The sequence below is a fragment of the Sinohyriopsis cumingii genome, chromosome 10 (assembly GCF_028554795.1).
Source record: "Sinohyriopsis cumingii isolate HCF-2022 chromosome 10, ASM2855479v2, whole genome shotgun sequence".
In the NCBI taxonomy this organism is placed as follows: Eukaryota; Metazoa; Mollusca; class Bivalvia; order Unionida; family Unionidae; genus Sinohyriopsis; species Sinohyriopsis cumingii.
Genome location: NC_142970.1, coordinates 40,030,441 through 40,052,954, shown reverse-complemented (window position 1 = coordinate 40,052,954; position 22,514 = coordinate 40,030,441). Strand labels below are relative to the sequence as shown.

The 22,514-nt window shown below is 34.6% G+C and overlaps 1 long non-coding RNA gene across 3 annotated transcripts in view; it reads right to left on the bottom strand.

Moving 5' to 3' along the window:
• Nucleotides 1–22,514, bottom strand: part of LOC149789907 (uncharacterized) — a 2,017,354-nt gene that overhangs the window by 1,327,821 nt on the left and 667,019 nt on the right. For all 3 annotated transcript variants that reach the window (XR_016423761.1, XR_016423762.1, XR_016423760.1), the window contains exons 7-9: nucleotides 13,896–13,994; nucleotides 13,258–13,379; nucleotides 9,288–9,402 (exon numbers count right to left, since the gene is read on the bottom strand). This is a non-coding gene — a long non-coding RNA (uncharacterized LOC149789907). The remainder of the gene's footprint in view (nucleotides 1–9,287; nucleotides 9,403–13,257; nucleotides 13,380–13,895; nucleotides 13,995–22,514) is intronic.

Genomic DNA, 22,514 nt, shown 5'->3' with positions numbered 1-22,514 from the left:
TTACAAAATTCAATGTAGAATGCCAATAAATTACAAGATATACTTTTGCAAACTAAAGTGATCTTGAAAAAAGATTAGTAAAGTTTAACATTTTATAAAAAAAATAAGCTATTATGTGGAAAAGAAACAACAATGAAATAGGATGCAATGTGTTTACATCTTGTTGATGGGGGAAAATTACTAAAGAATTTTGAAACAGACTATATGCTGGGGAATTTTTTGGAGAATTTATGTTCTAGCGACAAGTTTACATATTGAGTAGCAGATGATTTTGTATGTGCGGGACAACTTCTTGCAAAATTGGAAACTTTGATTAAAATACAGTATTGTTTTAAGGTATACATTACCATATTCGATATAATGTATTGTATGATTTTAAAAGATGCATAGTTAATCGGAATTTCTGGGTTACAGATTCAAGAAGGTCATGGAGTGGGTCTACATGTTGACTAATAAATTACTATTTGATCCCTAGGTGATATTTCAATTCTAAATTAAAACCAATAATACTTAATGTATAACCAAAAATGCGACAACCTGGTGGAGAGGCGAAAATGGATATAAAAAACTTCCATATAGCCTCAGCAAATTTAAACTGAATAAATAGGGAAAACATAATTAAACTAAACAACAAGACAAATTATGATATGATTTTCATACAAGAAACACATAATAAGTTGACTAAAGAACTAATAACTTTATGTGAGGAAAAATTAAATGGGGTTATAATTGTGAATGATTATAAGGAGATGTAAGGGGAAGGGTAGCTACTTTTATCAAGAATAAAATGGGAGTAACTTGGGAGCAAAAAAAACAAGGGAAACTTTATTGCAGGGAGATTGATACATATTGTGATAGAGGACACTCATTTTATAAATGTATAAATACCTGCTAATAAAAACAAAAAGCAACAATTCATTGAAAACCTGTTTAAATATTTAGAAAATATTTCAATGGCACCCCCACCCCAATCTGTGTTCATATTGATGGAAATATTGTGGATCTGATTTGCAATCTTACTGCATGCAAATCTTTCCAGAAAGCACCTATGTACTTTTTAGACACCGGTATCTGGTAATAGCCATATCTAGCGCAAAATTCAAAATGGTCATAGGACAGAAGGTTGAGTAGCTACAATGTCATAGCCTCAATGTCTCCACAAAGTAGTGTAGTAATATTTGTGCTAGGGTTGTGCTATTCCATGTCGATTTACAAGTCACCAAACAGGATTTGATCTGGAAATATTTTTTGCAAAAAGATCTCCTCTGCCAATGATAGCTCAATGGCTGGGAGAAATACTGGCAAGTCAGATGTGTATAAAATGTAAAGCAATGTGTGCAGATAAAATTGTCAAAAATGTTTGCAGATTTTAATTAAAGGGCAATATCAGCCTTGAAAGTGCCAGAAATTATCAGTGTAGATGTGGCTTGAGTCTACATGTTTTCAGTTAACAAAACTGGAGTGTCAAAGCTAGTAACTGGCATCCTTGATAATTTGACTAATAACTATTTTTAATTAACCATTTCAGACTTATAAATATATACTCAATGTGTTTATACCAATATTAAGTTTCTGTATGTCACTGTGTTTAAGTTTTGATTTTCTCTGTTTTATTTCACTTGATACAAACACATGCTGACTAATCTTGTCATGTGGTGTATCTCGATGATACTGTAAAAGTGCATAGCTTAACACAGGTTTCAAACCCTTGCTATGAGCAGCAGCAGTAAACATGGCATGTACAACGAGAAATCAACTTTTTTACTTCTTGGCTATATAATCATTAGGTACTAATGTGTAAACTATTAAGTTGATATTTTTTTAAATATAATTATTGTGCAGATTTACTAAATGTACTTTTGCGATACTAAGTCCCATGTTTGTTTAAAGGTTCTAACAAGCTGGGGTTTTTATGCAATATGTCATAAGTATATAAGGTGTTGTGGGCTGCATGCATGAAGAGAGCTCAGCAGCTTTCTAACTAATACTGCAATTACTATGAGTTTTTTAAAAGTTATATATTTTCTTTAAGTTGCTTTTTACTGTTCTGTATATAGTTTAGGAACTTAAGCAATATTTTGGACTAGTCCGATAACATAAGACACATCACCCAATATTTTTGTTGGGGGGCTGATGGGTATTACTGCCTAATGAAGGGTGCTGTGTGGAGCGTTTTGATGTCGACTAACAGTGTAATGAAAGTCAAATTTTCAGAAATATCACAAACAACTGGTAACCAATAACAATGCATTTCTACAAAGTAAAGTTATAATGTTTTTGTCAGACTTTACTTACCCTGATGTCTTTTCTCTAACAAATTCAAATTCTCACAAACGAACCGGACCTGTTTTCAACTTTTGTTGGCCTACATTTCAGTTGGCTGGAAAGCGATGAAAGTCAGGAATGCCAAAATCGGATTTAGCTGAAACATTATTCTTTAATGAAACAAATAAAAATATGTTTTGCCTATTGGAACTGTAAGCAAGGTTTCATTTCATTCAAGAAACATATCCCCCACATGAACCTACTTAAACATGCTCTGGTGTACCTCGACTACCGTTGCACTGCAACAAATTCAAATGTATGTCAATGGAACATGAAAATGTGTCCATTTGCTAGTGTCATATTTTCACTCCACCAGGATAAAGACAGTACTGTAAGTATATTAATTACACATAAATTAGTGGAAGAGTGTCGATATAGGCTGATAAAGTGTGTGAGATATTCCTGAAACTTGGACTACTCATTCCGATGTCAATTGACATTGGAACTCATATACATGGCCGTTATTTGGGTAGTAAGACATAGCACTAAAACAAAAACAACATGTGCTATGTCTTATATTGTAGAACTATATTTTGGACTTGTACATTTTTGTTTAAGATTTTATTTAAGCACAAAATATTTATTGGTGGAATTTAATGTGCTTTTCTCTATTCTACATTATATAATTAATATTCATTCCTAACTTATTTTACAAGCGAACTACATATAGTTATATCATTTGTTATAAGAACTTGGCTATATTGTCAAGTAGTGTTGTCTTCACATACCAACACGTTTATTTTGTATGTACTGATTTTCTGTATTTAAGACTCTAATTCCATGCCTGAGAAATTTGTCTTATGCTGCAATACATGATTCAATTTCTTATACAGTATAGATCCAAAAATGTTGTTAGGGATATAGAATACCCAAGTCATTGTGGGTATTATCCTTGCTGATTTGATCTTTGCAATACAATTTAATCATTACTTAATCCATGATATGATTGAGTTTTTTTTTAAACTAGTAACTTTTTAAAATTACATCACATTTTTTTGTAATGTAACAAACCCAAATTACACACACACTTAATCTAGCACTTCATACACATAATTCCAATGTCTTCATAAAAAGCTCAAAATGTCAAAGTCACTGTGAGTGATATCTTCACTGACATAATATTCTAACTTCATCTCAACAATAATTTATTAATATAGCAATCCAGAAAAGCATAATTTAATGACATTTTTCTTTCATAATTTACTAGTTGTCTAAGTCTGAGGTGGGCAAACTATTTTTCAATGTAGCCACATGTGTGGTGAATGAGAAGTGAAAAACATCATACCATGCCACAACTGAACCAAACTTACATGGCCAATTTGCCACTTGTGGTAATTGGTGACATGGTTGCCCACCCTGGGTCTAAGTCAGTGTGACCGTTAGTAGTGAATAGGGATGGTCTAGGGACTGGGGGTCTTCCATGTTAAAAAGGGTATATCCACTCTGGGGACTATGTAAATTTAACATCGGAGAAAAAAATATCCACTCTGGGGACTATGTAATTTAACATGGAAAAAAAAAATATCCATTCTAGGGACAAAGGGAATTTAACATGGGAGAAGAAAAAAAATATCCACTCTAGGAACAAGGGAAATTGAACATGGGGAATAAATCATGGGACTGTCTAGGGACATGGGGAAATGGAACAGGGTCGGGACCCTATTTTAATAAGGTCCCGACCTGATGGGTCTATGAAAATGGAACAGGCGAAAATTGAAACAAGGAGGGGTCTCTATTTTTTTATTATTTTTTTAAACAAAAAAATAAAAAAGGGGTAGGCAATTGAAAGTCAAGATCTTTTCTAGAGATAGGAATGGCCCTGAAAAGGGCCTTTGTTTTTATGTTAATATACCGTTAACATAAAGGGCATCTGTGACATCTTCTTCTTGACCTTAGGCTGCTCCTGACTGTAGGACCATAGATTAAGACTCTTTTGAGGCATCCTTGATGCTGCACATAGATTCTTCGCATCCACAGGCTGGTGTCTGTCCTGTGGATAACTGTCCAGTTGGATCGGACATACATTGGTATGTCCATCCGGAACATCATCGAAGACACAAGCGTTGAAGATTGTACGTCGGTCCACAGTAACAGATGAAGGAATGCAGTGAACTGTACATATTTATAGGGAGAGGAAGGATTGAAACGGATTCAGTTTGTTGACCAATCCAAACACGTGTTACAAAATTCAGTCAGCCCACATCCAATCCGAAGAGAGCAGTCTGTGACGTCACGTAGTCTATATAGATTCGCTAGCTCCTGTGCGCAGTCAATCTATGCGACAGTTTTTCAACAAGACAGAAACTCAGAAAACGATCAATTGGGGTGCACCGACGGTGGAGACTACCCAAGGGAACCTGGACTTACTTTCAGAAGAGGTGAATTGGGATTTTGTGGATTTTTTTACCTCGCAAGAATTTGTTCCTGAACTTTCGTCACCTTCTCCTTCATTACCGCACATGGAAAATTTTAGACAGAGACAGAAAGAAGAATTGGAGAAATTTATACAACAGCAAAAGGAAGCGGAACAAGCTTTTCTCCTACAGCAACAGCAGCAAGAAGAAGAGGTAAGAAAAAAACGAGAAGAAGAAGAAGCAGCAGCAAAGAAACAAGGGTGTCAAAATCAAACGGTCACAGTACTGTTAGACATTTTAGCGGAGTTAAGAAGTCTGAAACAAATGTATCAGACTTCTTTATTACGGCCGAGGAGAATACGACCTTCCCGCGCTAAACACTTCAACCCTGTGACTAAGCCTACCGTACCACCCTTAGTGATTTCAAACAAATCATCATCAACAGTACGCAGTCCAGAAGTAGGCCTTGGCCGTGGCAAAGGCTTAAGACAGTTAATGTTGATTGTTTAAACTCACCCCTTACACCAAAAAAGACCCTTTTCAGGGCCACCCACGTCTCTCGAAAAGAGATAGACTTTTAATTGCCAATAACTAAAAAAAAAACATTTTACCCAATAGTACGTGTCTGTGTATGAGTGTGCGTGAGTGTAGATTCTTATTTTAAAATCAAAACCCAAAGACACTTACCTTTTATAATTAATTTATTCTTTTATAAATATTTACAATTCACAATTCACAACAGAGCACTTTAAAAAGTTCATAGACTTATTCTGTCTCATTGTTCACTCTCTCTGTTTTTTTAATTTCTTCACCATCACAGTCTTTTCCTCCTCTTCCTCCTCACTTTCTTCCCTTCTTTTCTTCTCCTGTTTCTTTTTCTTCACCTGTCTGTTTTCTTCCTCTTCTTCTTCTTCTTCCTCTGAAGTATCCCTCTCTTCTTCTGACTCCTCTTGTTTCTTTTTTGGGCAATCTGGAGACCAATGTCCTTTTTCTTGACAATAATAACAGGTATCTTAAAAAATGTTGTTTAAAAGAAAAAATGCCTTTGTCTTTTGTTTGGCTATAAGAATTTTGATTCATGCTCTTTGTCTTCTTACTATCCCTCCCATGACACTCATTGAACGGTCTGATTAGAAAACTGTGCAGGGATGTGTTCCTTCACGTCCGCGCTTTGACTATTAAAACCGGGGTAGTTTCCAGTCTAACCATCCACTGTCAACTCATCCTCCTACGAAGATGTGCTCCAGACTAGCTAAGCTAAACAAAGCCTATGTGAATTTGCATAGGGTCAGACACAGTCTGATACCGAAGCCGGAAGAGATAGAGAATGTGAGAATGTTAAAAGTCACTGAAGACCTGATAGAAGAGCTCTTCAGAGAAGAAATGAACAGGGAGAAAGAAGAATAGACAGAGAAGTACAGACTTCAGAAACAGCAGAGAGAGCAGCAACAACAGCAGCAGCAGCAACCTGAACCTGACAGAGGCTTTGTCGATTGTCGTATTGACACCAAATAGTTCTTCTTCTCTTTCCGAAGAAGCAGACCTATTGTCAGAAAGCCTATCGTCAGAGGACGTCGCATTCTTAGAATATAAAAGATCGCCCTAGCTTCAACTTCACGCAAGCAAAAAAACAGCCCTTTTCAGGGCTACCCCAATCTCTAGAAAAGAAATAAGAATCGATTTGCCAATGTGTGTATGTAGAGTAGTGTGAATATAAACACTCACTCATTTATGGTGTGATTGTATATGTTTATGTGTGTGTGTGTGTGTGTGTGATTGTAAGCGCTCACGTAAGTTTGTGTGGATAGTAGATTATGATAATGTTTTTTTGTTGTTTGAAGTGTGGGAATAGTAGATTTGGGGTTTTATTTGACTGCATTAGGTATGTGGAAAGTATATTATTTGTTTAATGAAAATTTTTTAGAACAGTGATGGGTAGTATAAAAAGTGAGTGAGTGTTTCTTTTAGGTCCGCGCGTTTAAAGTGACCTAGGTAATAAAGTTTTGGGTCTTAGGGGGATGTTTTCCTTCACGTCCGCGCTTTTAGTATAAATTGAAAAGCGCTAGGCAGTCTAGCTACCCTTGTTGATTGATCAACACTACAAAATGAGCAGAAGGCTAGCGAAATTGCTTCAACTTCATGTGCACCTGAGATATGCCAGGCTCATACTGAATGAGCTGGCCGCAGAGGCTATAGTGGAAGAAGGAAGGATGAAAGAGGAGGAGAGAAGAAAAAAAGAAGAGGAGGAAAAAGAGTGAGGAATGGCTGTACCACAGACACAACAAGGAAATTTCAGAATCCCAGAGACAGAAGATTGGGATTCTGAAGCCACTCATTCCGCCTCTGCACTCCCAGCAAAAAGAGTGAAAGGTGATTGGAGTAGGAGATGTGTCTGCGGTGCCAGGCCGGGGAGGTGCAACCATTAACCAGGTGCCCTGGAGTTCAAAACAAACAGCCCTTTTCAGGGCTACCCAATACTCTAGAAAAGATATAGTAATCCATTTGCCAATGTGTGTATGTAGAGTAGTGTGAATATAAACACTGACTCTTTTTTCCTAGTCTGAGCGTATGTGTTTGTGTTTGTAAGTGATCAAGCAAGTTTGTGTGGATAGTAGATTATTGGGCTTTGTTTATTGCTGCTTCACGTATGTGAATAGTAGATAATATGAAATGAGAAAAGTAGGGGATGTTTTCCTTCACATCCGCATGTTTTAAGTGATCTATGTAATATAAGTTTTGGGTCTTAGGGGGATGTTTTCCTTCATGTCCGCGCTTTCCGTATAAGAACCCACAACGTTCGTCATTCGCACCATTCTACAAAGAATAAAAAAGAAGATGGCTTCGAACCACCTTGATAAAATGAAAAAAAGATTGCAAGATGTCCTGGACAATTTGGGCATGATGGAGCAAATGTTAGTTAACCTAAACGAGGATCACTATTCTTATAGTCCCCATCGAGTGAAGATGGAGATCAACAATTTAAGAAAACTAAAGGAAATCATAAGTGATCTGTTGAAAGAAATAAAGGAGGAGAAGGAGGATGAAGAGGAAAGGATAAGGATGAGAGCATGGAACGAAAAAATTGAAAAGGAAGAAGAAAATGTGAAGAGGAAGAAAGAAGAGGAGGAGAAGCAGAAAGAAGAGAAAAAGAAGAAAAAGGAGGAAAAAAAGAAAGAAAAGAATAGAAAAAGTGTAGGACAGAAAATAAGAAGCTGGTGGAGAAATAGAAGAAATTAGAAGAAGAAGAAAACCAAAGGCCCTTTTCAGGGCCACTCCTATCTCTCGAAAAGATCTTGACTTTCAATTGCCTACCCCCTTTTTTATTTTTTTGTTTAAAAAAGTAATAAAAATATAGAGACCCCTCCCTGTTTCAATTTTCGCCTGTTCCATTTTCATAGACCCATCAGGTCGGGACATTATTAAAAAAGGGTCCCGACCCTGTTCCATTTCTCCTAGTCCCTAGACAGTCCCACGATTTATTCCCCATGTTCATTTTCCCTTGTCCCTAGAGTGGATAGTTTTTTTTTTTCTCCCATGTTAAATTCCCCTTGTCCCTAGAATGGATATTTTTTTTCTCTCATGTTAAAGTACATAGTCCCCAGAGAGGATATACCCTTTTTAACATGGAAGTCCCCTAGTCCCTAGACCGTCCCCATTCACTACTACCGTTGTCATTACCAGCCTGAAACCCAATTTAATGCCATTTGTATAAATTCATTTCAAATAAATATTATGATATAGTTGAAGTGTAAAGTCAAGCAAGTATTCTGTTTGCAGATTTTACATTTTAGATATTACAGTAAAGTCATATTTTCTCTTGTGTAGTAAACTTTATTGCAACTGGTTCCAAAATAGTAAATCTTATTTAATTTTCATTCACCAGAATAGGTATTAATACGATCCTGAATTAACTGTATGGTACTAAAATATACCCTGATCTTGTGTGAGATTGTAATATACAGAACTATACCTCAAGACAACAATAACATATTGACTTTATATTATATCAAGACTGTCATGGTTATGAACTCCAACTTTATTCAGGTTTTTTCATAATAAATGATCATCTAGTGCTATGGTTGAAAAGAAATCAAAGTTCAGTTTAACTCCATTCTCTCCACATTTGTCAGTTGTTAAGAGGCATACTCATCCTCAGTGTTATAGTAAAATGTAATCTTATTTGGATCAATCCTGGTGGTGTAATATATGAATGGAGAAAGAATATTATCATCCAGATTAAAATATTTTTTATTCAGACTCTACTAAAATTTTTAGCTGGATATGGGTTACGGAGCCTGATGTGTACGAACAAAGCAATGTGTACCATGACCTTTTTAATTTAACATTTTAAACTCCTGCAGAGGAAAGAGATTTTTTAGATCCGTTAAACTGTATTAACAAAAACATTTCTTCAGTATGATTTTCCTTTACTTAGTAGTGACAAAACTCATATTTTAAAGTTGTTGCTTTTTGTGTTTGGTTTGGCCTTTTATGGTAAACCAACACAAGTAAGTTATTAGTGCCAAGGCACTTTAAGTATAGTGCCTTGCCCAAGGACACACCATGGTAGCTAACCCAGGCTGGTCCGATGGTAGAATTTGAACCTACATTATTTCACAGGTCCAGAAAGCTAACCACTGAGCCACTACAGCTCCCCATCTTATAGTGGAATGCTGGTATACTTTATGATCAAGAAGGATGGGTTGGGGTATGCATGTTCCATCTGAAAAAAGTGATGGAATTTTTGTTTACATAATATTTTAGTCATACAATATGAATCATTTTCTATAGATTTAAGATGCATCAGATCAAGTTAAGAAAAATCATATATTCTGTTCCCTGGGAATGTACTAAAATTCACTGTTATTGTTTGATTTTTTGGTAGTAAGCTTACTTGGTATTTTTTTCTTTTTAACTTGAATACCTAATTTGTTAACATCCTGTCCTAAATCTTCATAGTTCTGTCTATTAAGTGACAACTGTTGATACATGTAGGGAAGTTTTTGTTTATATCTTTTGATTTTTGTGGTTCTGGAAGTTGCAGTATTTGTTGTTGTATTATTAACCATTTCAGTAATTTAATGAATGCAGAGTATACTGCTCTATAAATGAAATTTAAGGGAATATAATGTAAAAGTATGTTTCACTGCAAATATAAATTGTTTAAAATAATATATCATTTATCACATGACTATTCAATTGTGGTAACTAGTATTCCATCCAATATCTATACACTGAAATAAGTCTTTTCATACAGCTGGTGATCATTTAGATACAAGTCCAATTGAACATAACCACATTATCAATGCAGGCGTTTTTATTAGTAGTAGTATTGCAAGTATAAGTGTTAATATTAAGATTTCATATACAGGTATGATAAGTGTATCATGATGTTTAAATGATGCTCCTTGTTACAACATAAAATATGTTCATTGAAACAAATGGTTCACTGGTAAATTGGCAGTAAAGGTCTTCACTGAATTATGTTGCATAAACTATTTTACAATAAAACATATATGATGCATCTCAGTTATGATGAATGTGAGGAGGAGGATTAATAATAATGCAATTTAAGTTATCTTCATCACAGAAGTTCTAGCAGATGTGTAATTTTTATGTGGCTCATTATCAGTTTGAAACTGGTCTATGATTTCTGGATCTGGACATATCTGGTCCCCTGCTGTTGTGCTGCTATGGTCTTTGCAGTTCATTAGGATATCAGTTACACTTGGTTTACATTTAGAACCCCATGGGATGGAATGCCCAGTTTGAAACTGAGAGAATGGTTAATTATCCATAATATAACTCCTGCCGTTATTATTAGGTTTGATATCAAGGTCTTTCTTTAAATGCTTTTCAACTCAGGTTCTGTTCTACCATACAGATAAATAAAGTCAAATTCATGGCTTTCAGATTTGTTCAGTTTGTTTCATGTGTTGCAGCAGACAGACTGTATATTGCCACTGTACCATATAAATATCAGTGCTTAGTCTGCTCTCAGTTGCTGTGGTTTGATTAGTTACAAGTGTCATCACATATGACTAATTATTGACCAATGTAATGAAACTTGTATAATTAGAAGGCTGTATTTAAAAACTCTAAAGATCTTAAATGTGTGTTAGAGGGTAAGGTTAGCAGTTATACTCCCAATTATGTTTGTGATGAGCAAAAGCAGCTGCACAAATTTGAGCTTTTAGTTTGGTTCTGGTAGGGTCAAAGGATGGAGGTACATTTTGATTTTTAAAAATGAACATAATTCCCATGTAATACATTCCAAACCTAAGTATGCAATTGATTTGATAAAAGTTTGGAGATTATTGTTTAGGTTCTGTTCTTACAATACTAGATATACCTGACTACTCCATAGTGAAATGGCTAACTGTTTGTTATATAAGCCAGATGAATAATGTTAGCCATTTGTTTAAGTGTTTTCTCATTACTTTCATTTGTGTCACAGAGTTGCATGTAATATTTCTTTCTAGAATAAATTTATTTTATTTTCTAATTGTGTATTTTATGGTCTCACTGGACAGTTTATCTGGTGAATTTTCATCCAACAATGAAGATACTAATAAAAACAAACTAATGATATTTGTAGAAAGCATACATGTGAGATTTTGACTGCAGTAATCAGGTTAATTCCTGATGCATCTATTGATTTCTATACTGAACCATCACTGCCACCATCTCCTAAATTTTACATTCATTTTGTACTAGAAATAGCTATTTTCAATATTTTTCTGTGACAAGGCAACTAAAAGAATCTGTATATGCCTTATGCATGAATAAAGTTCAGTAGTACTATAACAAATTAGCATACTTTTCATCACCCCTCTACCATCTAGATTTTTTTTATATTTACCTCTGTAGCAGACACAAATAAAAGTCAGCAGCTCATTTGCAGACTAAGTTATGCATATGATCTCCAATGCTCATCTAACTGTGACAGGCAGTCACCAACAAGCCAACCTATTTCCATGCCTAACTCAAAGTAAATCTGAACCACATTATAGATTTAGCTTACGTGTGAATTTATAAATGCTAGGCTTGTGATAATTAGGTTCATGCCTTCTACCTTAAAAATTAGAGGGATGTCAAAATACGAAACTATCCAGTGAGACCTATGATGTTAATTTTAATCCCTATGGGATTTGTGACATAAAAAACCCAAATGCTTTATGTATTAAAAGGTAACTAATGGGGGCAGGATCTGCAGTGAATCAATGGTTAGTATGCTAGACTCCTGATAAAAATGTTTGTGTTAAAATCCTGTTATCAAGTCAACCAGGTTACCTACTGCAATGTACCCTTGCCTTACTCCAATTCCCTCAGTACTCAGTAAACAACTAGTGTTGCTGTACATAACAAAACCAGTCCATATTGATTTTACATATTTTACTAAATCCTGACAAAAATAATTCTCTAAATAAAGAATGATTAATATGTGATGGTCTCGCATGTAATCAAACTCTTCCAAGCTTTTAGTGATATGAACTGATTTATCAATGTTTATCAACTTTACATGAAAAACTACTTCTTATTTGTCATCAAATGTGTTCAATGTTTTGATCATATAAGCATTTCTGCTACAATAGATCAAAATAATCTTTTTGTCAGAAATAGAGCCCTTATAGTATTTGCAAGGTCAACCAATCAGATGCAGAATTTGAGTTTAATTTGAATGAATATTTTTTTTTTACAAAATTGCTCTTTTGCTATATCTTGATGAGATAAATCTATTTACCAAGTCTGATAAAATTAATGAGAAATAGTTTTAAGAGCAGTAGCAAGAATGGCTAGTGAGATCTAGAACCACCACATTATATGCATAGATTTTGCTTACAGCCTCAGACATACAATCAAATAATTAAACAAGTCAGATCTAAATTGGATCATAAACACTGTTGTGCAAGTCATAAGGAACTCAGCCAATCAGATGCAAGGTCACTTCACTACCATACCTTTATCACACTCATAATAAGCATCATTGTGAAACTTGACTACATAAGCCCAGTGGCCAAGTATGATCAAACTAGAATCAGCAGCAGTGGTTATAACCTCATGTATTTGTATGCATGTTCACTTCTTCAATCTAGATCTCATTTATATAAGCATGTATTCTAAGTTTAGTAAAAACTGCACTATATGTATAAATATTGCATGCGGTGGTAACATACTCAGATGAAAGATCACCTTATTATTATTAATGGTTAACACTCATCAAACTTCTAGGACAACTTAATGATTTTAGTCTATATTGTGGAAGTATTGCTTTTAGGCTGGTTAAAAAACCCAACTAATTTTATACATGATCACATGTATATACTTGGATTTTGCTCATTATTAGATTTATCCAAGATGTTGATTTAAGCCCAAAACCAAGTTTTATATAAACAAATTGATCAGAACTATGGACTCCAAAGTAGCTAATTTCTTACTGTTGAAAGACAGAAGGGGATGTGAAATAAATAACACACTCTGGACCATTACATAAACCCACTTAGCCTTTTGACCAGTTGAGATAAAATAGCAACAATAATGTTAAATCAGATTGAAAAATTATGTTTTCTCACATTACCTCTAGCCCTTTTCAACATGGATGGTATGTTTCTTCCACATATGTCAGCTCTTAATTAGTGGCCCTTTCCCATCATGAATGCTGTAGGTGAAACTCTCAGAATTAGGCTTTTTAATGTATATCTGTAGAAGAAGAAAAACTATTGGTCTGCATATATCAATGTCACCATTTCTGTAATAGATTAAAATACCATATGTGTGTGTGTGTGTGTGTGTGTGTGTGTGTGTTAATTTTAGAATTTAAGCAAACTTGTCTCCATGTGTTTATTTTAAAACTGATGATGATAACACATAACAGGTTCAATGGATAAAATGTTATTTCTTACTTCTTACAACTGCTCATTATATCTGAATTTACATTCAGTGTTTGTTTTAATTAACATATTTGGGATAATGGGCAAATTATTCATTTTGTAGTTTATCATTATATCATTTACCAGTCTTTCATCATTCAAATATGTAAAATATAGTACCATTATACAGACTTCATATTCTATATGATATCCCAGCAATACATATTAAGCAGACAAGTGCAAATAAAAATGTTCAGAATGTAAAAGTTACTCCAAGCTCAAAGAAGATCAGCAAAAGATAATCTCCAACAAATTACCAAACAAAAAGCGAAGTTAATGCAGTTACCTTTATTATGATGTCTCCAACACCAACGGTACTGTACAGCTACGTCTTCTGAGTTTTACCGTCATCTTGTCTTTCAAACCAGAATTAATTTCTTGAGTTCTTACAAAATGAAGAAACTTTCAAATACTATAATTTAGGCAGCTTCTTTACATGCCATCAGATAAATTATGGCACAGTGTTAGTCTTTCAGCACAACGCAACTTCACATTTGGACGGCGCGCTGTGTGGGCATCGCCGACACAGCAACTGACATGAATTCTCTATTAGCAGACAATGATTCGGAATAAATCCTTCGCAAATCTAACATTCTCGATTTTTCATAGTTCCACTTTTCATTGTTGCATTTGTTTGATTGTACAATTGCTATTGATGTTCTATGAATCAAGTTCAATTCATCTGCTGTCTGAAATCCCGGTTCAGTTGGTATATTCTTCCGCGCATGATGCCGTGGAAATAAAAGATACGGTCGACATTCAAAGTGGTTTAGGTTAATTTATTATTTTCCTTTATTAAGGTCATTTGCAGAAAGTGTTTCGCTAGGGTGAGAAAAAAAAATAACAAAAAGAAAACTTTCTTTTCCAACGCTAATACTGTATATATTTCAATTTGTGATTGATACTATAAATAAAACAAATATTAAAAAAGCATTTTAGCCCGTGGCTTGGGCACGGCACTCGTTTTGTGGGTTTTGTTAAAATGTTGTTAGTGTTGTTTTGGAGTTGTTTTTTTTTTTTTTTTTTTTTTTTTTTTTTGTGTACCACACTAAGAAACATACCAGGTATTAGGCCTAACGTAGGAAAAGAAATTATCCTCTATTTATTACTATTCTTACAGTCAAATGACGCAAAAGTGATGAAATTGCTATTAAGATTTTGTTTTGTATAACACTTACCGCTCGTTTTCCTCGAGATAAAGCAGCCACTTCAAAATGATGATAAAATCTGTGACAGATGAAACACGTGGTTTAAATAATTCGTAATCGCCTGCCATAAATACTGTAGGAATTTGCTAATGTATTTCATGGCCCTCGTTTGAATAGATACCAACGATCATGTATATCGACCAAAATTTGTATATTCCTGCCCAGGATCATGTATTTTGTATTAAACCGTATATTACACGAGTTCTCTGTCTGTGGCATACTCGGGGGGGGGGGGGGCTCTATTATACCCGCTGTATCAGTTGAGAAATATATCGAACTGATCAGGCCCCAATACTCTCGCTCTGAAAAACATTAAAATAATTATATGCAGAATATCGGTAGGTCTCCCTCTTGCCGAAAATGTCAGCACCATATATATTTTGCAAGTAATGTAATGGGTATAATAATACACACAAACACACACACTTCTTTTTGTTGTTGGGGGGGCACCGGACAGATGCCCCCATTTCCAAAAAAAATAGAAAGTATTTTATGTTTGTGTGTTTCCCCCTCAGATGTGTTCTACGTTTTATTAAAACAAAATTTTATATAAAATATTTAGTTTTTAGAATTTTGGATGGGGTATTTATGTTTCCATAGTTTTTTCTAAAGGGTTGTTCGACCGAGTCTGGTTTCCCTCACCTTGCTCGAAGTTCCTTCCCTTGAAATATTTTGTAACCTTTGCTATATGTCGCCTAGGTCTCAGTGTTTGCTATATGTAATGGTGCTAGATTGTGTGTATGCTATATTTTCTTTATGTTTGAGATAGCAAGTATAGATCAAATACCTTTCCCAGTTGTATTTCTTCCTTTATGATGTTATATTGTATCTTTTAATTTGTTTTATGGTTTTCTAATTTTGACGATGGAATGGTGTACTATTTAGATTTTGTTTAAAAAAAATAATTTCCTATTTTATTATTCGAGTGATAATATGTGTCGTTCCTCATAATAGTTTTTAAAGATGTTGATAGGTAGGTTACGCTCGATCCAAGGTTCACGCTTTTTTATTCTCTATGTGTTTTTTCTGGGTCGCGTTAGTCCTCCTTTATTTAGTTTATCTGATTATGCTTTATTGAAAGATCCAAACTTATTTATGAGACCACATTATTGTATAGTGGTCAACCATACAGTGCGGCAGAAGTTAGTAGGGTTTTAAACTAAGTGTTATACAGTATGTATTTGTGTCTCTATTTTGTCTGTTTATGTTCTACATTGGGTGTTTTCAAAGACTCTTGATGGGCCTGTCCACTTCACTGAGCCCTGTGACTTAGCCCCATGATGTCATCGCCATTTACTTCCCCTTTATATTTTCCCTGTATTCCTTCCTATATATGTCTTTAGAATTTTCTTTCAGAGAAAGAAGAAAAAAAATTACAAAATTCTTTTATTTTTTCTTTCTTCCTTTCTTCCCTTTTCTCTTTAAACAATGTTACATGAGTTTCTTTGAAATATTTGAAATATAATTTGAAATTTTCTTTGAAATATGGCTGTTGTGGGGTGCGAGGAGGGGGTATGTGTATGGCATCAGCTCGCAATTGCGCTACGCGACTCTTCGGTCTGTAATACCTATTCCTCCCTCCCCCAATTCCAACATCAATTGCGTTATATCAACCTAACGGTAAGTATCTATTCGTCGTAAGACGTATTGAGTTCTTGTTGTGGTTAATATTCTTATTTTTACCACGTATCTTATTTAAAAATCTTTATCACATGTCCACAGGATATCATCGTAGTTGCTATATGCTCTATACATTTTAGAACGATTTTGTTTTCGTAGTCTAAATCTATGAATAAAATGTTATTTTTGTTATACTTATATTTTTTGCAAATTTTCATTTTTAACTTTATCCTATTATGTTTAGTTTTATCACATTGGGCAATCGTATGTAGTTTGGTGAAGTTCGCTGTTTTACATAAACGGCATTTCGGCATTATCCTCAGCATACGATGTTTAATTGTTTCTTCGCCTGTTAGGCAGGTGTTGTGCAGGTATTTAAAAATTATACTTTGTGTTTTGACAGATCTTATTTTCCCCAATTTTTCCAATTTTTTGTCCAATTTACCCCCTCAGTTGTCCTGCTCTACTCTACATTTTATATTTTTGGTTACCTCCTCCCTAATCCAAGCGTGACTTTTACTTATTAAATTTTGCATAAATCTGTTTTGTCTCTTTATTTTAAAATTAGTTCTCATATGTTTGCGTGGCACTTCGATTGTTTTAATATTAATTTGTTATTTTTGTATATCTCTGGTCGGTTTCTCAAGGTGAAGCCGAACCAGTAGATGTACAGTACTTCTCACGCTGTAGCCGGGTCTGATTGCATTTTTTTAATCTATTGATTATGTTAGTTAATTATAGTAGTAGGGGGCTCGGAAACCCCAAGCGCCCTCTACTTTTGGCCCTATATAATGTCTCTTTTTTTACATAATGCGTTTTATGATTCCATATATAATCTATTATTTCGTTGTCTGTTTTGTTTAAAATTGTATTATCCATATCTATGGATTTAATTATGTAGTTAATATTTGAGTATAAATAAGTCTTGGCCACTTGGACCCGCTCCATGATACGCAATGGCGCCATGGCTAGATTTTCACTTTTTCTCTTATTTTATTGATAATATGTTCATAATTTTCTACAGCTTCTTTTTTTATTACCAAAGTAAGTAAGTGTGTGTGGGGGGGGGCGATAATTCAGGGTGGTTGCCCCTCCAGTTAACTATTTTTAAGATTTCGTGCTTGTTGTGGTTTATTTTGGAACCCGACGCTTATAGCATTTCCCCTCTCTTATAAAGTTGTTGCAATCATATGCATGTTAGAGTATTTTTTTTATATTCTTTTTAGGTTTGGTATTTGTATGCCTTGTACAATCAGGGGCGGATTAAGGCTCACTGGTGCCCTAAGCACTGACAAATCTTGGTGTCCCCCTCTTTTCCACGTGCACCTGGGAAGATAACCCTAGGGTTTACCATGATCAAGAAACAGAACATTATGATTAATTTGCACTAGTTTTATCAATTTTTTTTACAAATCTTCATTCTTTTTTTTTTTCATTCTTTTCACCCTTTTCTCAACTTTGTGGTGCCCCCTTTGTCCCTGGTGTCCTAAGCACGTGCTTAGTCTGCTTAATGGTTAATACGCCCCTGCTTGTATATCTGGGTTGTTTCTTATCGTGTGACGTAGGATTTCTATTGCCATTACGTATTCTAGCATTGATAGTGGACATCCTTGTATCATTGATCGTTGTATTTCAAATTCTTTCGTGCATTTCCCCTTTAATTATCCCAGTGTGTAGGATTTTGGTCCATTTTGAAAATTGGGTCCGAAACCAAATTTTTTAAAAACATTCGTTATATAGTTTTGTTCAAATCAGTCGAAAGCTTTCTCCTGGTCGAAGAGTACCATAGCACTCATCATACCAGTTTCATTTATGTAGTTAATTATAGTTTTAATGTTTAAAATATTGTTTTGTATATCCCTCCCCCACAAGTTTGATTTACATTAATTATCTTGTTTATCCTACCCTTTACTGTATTTGTTAAAATCCTACTTAAAATGCTATAGTCCGTGTTTAAAAGTGATATAGGCCTCCAGTTTTTAATCTCGTCTCTATTCCCTTTCCCTTTGTATATAATTGTGATAACTCCCTCCCTCATAGATTTAGTCATTTTATTTTTAATTAAAACTATATTATTATACAAAGCGTTTAAGATCGACGTCAGTTCACCGTGGAACTTTTGGTAGAATTCCACGGTGAGTCCATCTTTCCCTGGTGACTTTTGTGAGTGTTGATATACTTTATGTGATTTCTTCATCTGAGATGACATCATCACATTGGTCTCTATGCACTGCTGATGTCATCTCACAGTCGACATTTTTTAAGTAGCTGTCGATTGTGCTGAAGTATATGTACTGTGTGGTGTGTGGTGTAGAGTTCTTTATAATATTGGGAAATATTATTTAGGATATCTTCTTTTACAGTATGGGTTACATTGTTTATTTTTATATTGTTTAAAATTGTTTCACCCCCTTTTCTAAATTCTTGTCGCTTATATACGTTTTTTGCCTTGTTGTAGATCTCTGTAAATTTTCCCGCCCTTATTATTCTCCCCTGATTTTCGTCTTCTCCAAGGATTTTAATTTTGTCTGTCAATCGTTTCTTTTTTCTTTCTCCATCGTCGTTTGTTGTTTTGCTTAGTTCTAATTTGAGTTCGTGTTTGTCTTTTTTTCTGGAGTTTTTCCGCCCTCCATTTCAGTACTGAATATTTATTCCTTTTATTATGTTTTTCTAAAACATCCCAATCAATTATTATATTAATAATTTCTTCATTTTTGAAGGTTTCAATTTCTTTTTTTAATTATTATTTCGACATATTCTTTGTCATTTAAAATCTTATTATTTAGTTTCCATAGTCCTGGCCCACATTTTTCTATATTTTTCATTTTTAGGTCAATAGTGAGCATGAAATGGTCTGATAGCTTTTGGTTGGTTATTGCAGTATTAATATATATTAATGGATCATAACAATTTCCGTAAAATTTATCAATCCTACTAGACTGGTTTAATTTATAGTTACCCAATTGAAATCTCCCCCATGATTAGATTTTCCATCGAATATTGTTGTAGATAGGTATATAAGTTTTCTTTAACATTAGTTTCTTATTTCTATTAGCTGGCATGTACACATTTGTAATATGCCAATTAAACATTTTAACATGTAGCAACCGTCCCTTAAAAAATCCCCCCCTCCTCAAACCTTTCCCAGCTTTTTAAAAATATTATTGTTGCAACCAACTCTAATATCATTACTTGCAAAATTGTTGCATATCTTTATTGCGTTAAGTTTGTCTTCTACTAAAATGTTGAATTCTGGCTTAATTCCATAGTGTGTTTCTTGTATCATTATTACATCAAAGTTTGTTTCTTTGGCTATTTTGTCTGCTTTCGCTTTGTCTATCCCATTGCTGCTGATAGCAGCGATCCGGAAAATTTGTATCTTCCATTTTTGTTTTACTCCCAGGTGCCACATCACTTTTATATATAATTTAATTGTATATATTTCAGTTAAAGTTATTATATTCCATTTTTTTTGTACACACACACCAGCACGATCGACAATGAGCGCTTGAGCAATATACAGTTTGATACATCCTACATGGTAGTGGGCAGTAATACATATATAGGTCGTTATCCTTCTCGACCGAAGTAGTAACATTGTTCCAATGTTACCACTCGACGTCCTCGATATGTGCTTCATCGCATTTGCAGTCTATACACTTAAAGTTACAATGGAAAAGTGTACATGAACATATTTATACCATAGACAGAGCCTTGAAGTACTACTTATTTCGGTTTAAAACTGTCCAAAAAAACCCACAAAAAATAGCATGTAATAGTTCATTTCGATACAGTTGCACAGAGCATTTGACGTTCATTTTGATGTCCATATATATTGATATGGACTAAGTACGATTTGTTTTCAAAGCTGCTTTATTGCTGGTAGTGCTTCTGTTTTCAAGTTCGATATATAATATACCCATGGAGCAGGAGTAATACAGAAATCAGGACAACAACCATCATCAACATCATCGGGAGTATTATTATCGTATATGTTGGTCACATCGATGATCATTAATAAAAAGCGGTTGAAATATGAACAATATTCCACCTCTTCAAATAGTAAATAACCAAGCAAAGTGTGTGTATGTATGTGTGTGTGTGTGTGTAATTTTTAACGTAGCTTTAAAAAAATGCAATCATTTGTACGTCCTTGCGTTTAGCGCCTTCTTAACCGAATATTTTCCATATAGGCGAATAAGTCATAGCAATCGCAAACAACCAGCGATTTTGACAAGTTTGATATCAATTGATACGTTTCTCATGATTCTAAGTCGATCTCTGCCAATAGACATGTGTGAAAATGCAAAATGAAAAAGATTGTTCTTTTACTGGATATCGGGTTCGACATTACCGATCTTCATATCCTTGGTACGTGAAACTACCATTGCCGTTTTTCGATTGTACCACATATTTCGATGCTAATACTATAAATTTGAAGAATATAATTAAAGCTGTACAACAGTAAATAATATGTGTGTATCTTATTAAGTACGTTTTCATTTGTCTGTCTTTTCTCCTAATGTCTTCTATACGATCGTTTAACAAACAGGTGAATAAGTCATTACCATAGTAATAAACACCGATTTAGCAAAATTTGATATCAAGTGGTAGGTTTCTCGTCAGTCTAAATCGATCTGTGCCAACAGAAATGTGTGAAAATTACAATAAAATAGTTTGTATTTTTCACTCGATATCGGTTGCGACTTTAACGATCTTCATATCCTTGATACGTGCTTCTACCATTGCAGTTTGCCACGCTACCACATATTTCAATTTTAATATTATAGATCTCAAACATATAAGGAAAGCTATACAACAATATATAATATGTGTATGCATCTTATCAAGTGCATCTTTATGTGTATGTAAGTAGTGAAGGGGGATATTATAGCGTCAATGGGAATTAGCATTACAGACCCCCCTTGGGAACATATAGCGTCAAGGGAAATTTAACATGGAGAAAAATCGTGGGAACATATAGCGTCAAGGGAAATTAACATGGGAATAGGGGACTGTATAGCGTCAAAGGAATTTAAACAGGGTGGGACTTTATAGCGTCAAGGGAAATTGAACATGGGAAAAATTGCTGGGTCACTCTAGGGACAAGGGGAATTGAAGATGGGAATAGAGTGTGGGTCTGTCTAGGGACTAGGGGAATTTAACATATGGAAATTGAACATGGTGGGTCTGTATAGCGTCAAGGGGAATTGAACATGGTGGGATTGTCTAGGGACAATGATGGTAGAGGGTCAAACACAACAGAAACAGAGACATACATACACTAGTACAAGCGTGAGATTTATATATAAAGCATTACCAAGACCAGAAATCTTGCTGGGGTGTTCACAAATTTGCATAATTGTAATGATGCTATAAACAGCATCAAGGAAATGCTCAACGACAAAATGGATGTGACTAAAAGTAACGTTAAAATGACGAAATTGTCCCAGAATTTAAAGGAAAATAAACATATCCCCGAAAATTAAGTTACAATGGTTTAGACTAAAATGGATAAAATTAGTAACTACTTACAATATCAACTTCTGTGAGGATCGTGGATAAATACCTATGTATCTATAATCAGCTGAAATTCCTATGAAATCCCACTATCTATTTATTGCTCCAACTTGTGGGTTTTCCTTTGGAAAATCTCACTATCTTTTTATAACCTCAGCTTGACTGACGTTCCTGTTTATGAATTCTAGTATATAGGTATAGCTACAAAATGTGGAAATCCCCAAGTCGATATTTATAGTCTCAAAATTTCCAGCGTCAGTGACGTCACTGTACTGAACACTAGGGGATAAATGGCAACAGTGTTGCAAGTGGCTGACCTGAATACGCGCTACTGTAGGTATGTAGGTAGAGTGTATCTGCTAGGGATAAAGTGAGTTTTATAGGGACAAACAGAGACCAATACACACACACACACACACATACACACACAACATACGCGCGCAGACACACTCACACACACACACACAAACACACACACGCACACACACACACACACACACACACACACACACACACACAGAGGGAAGAGGAAAAAACAAACCTCAAATATGCAATCC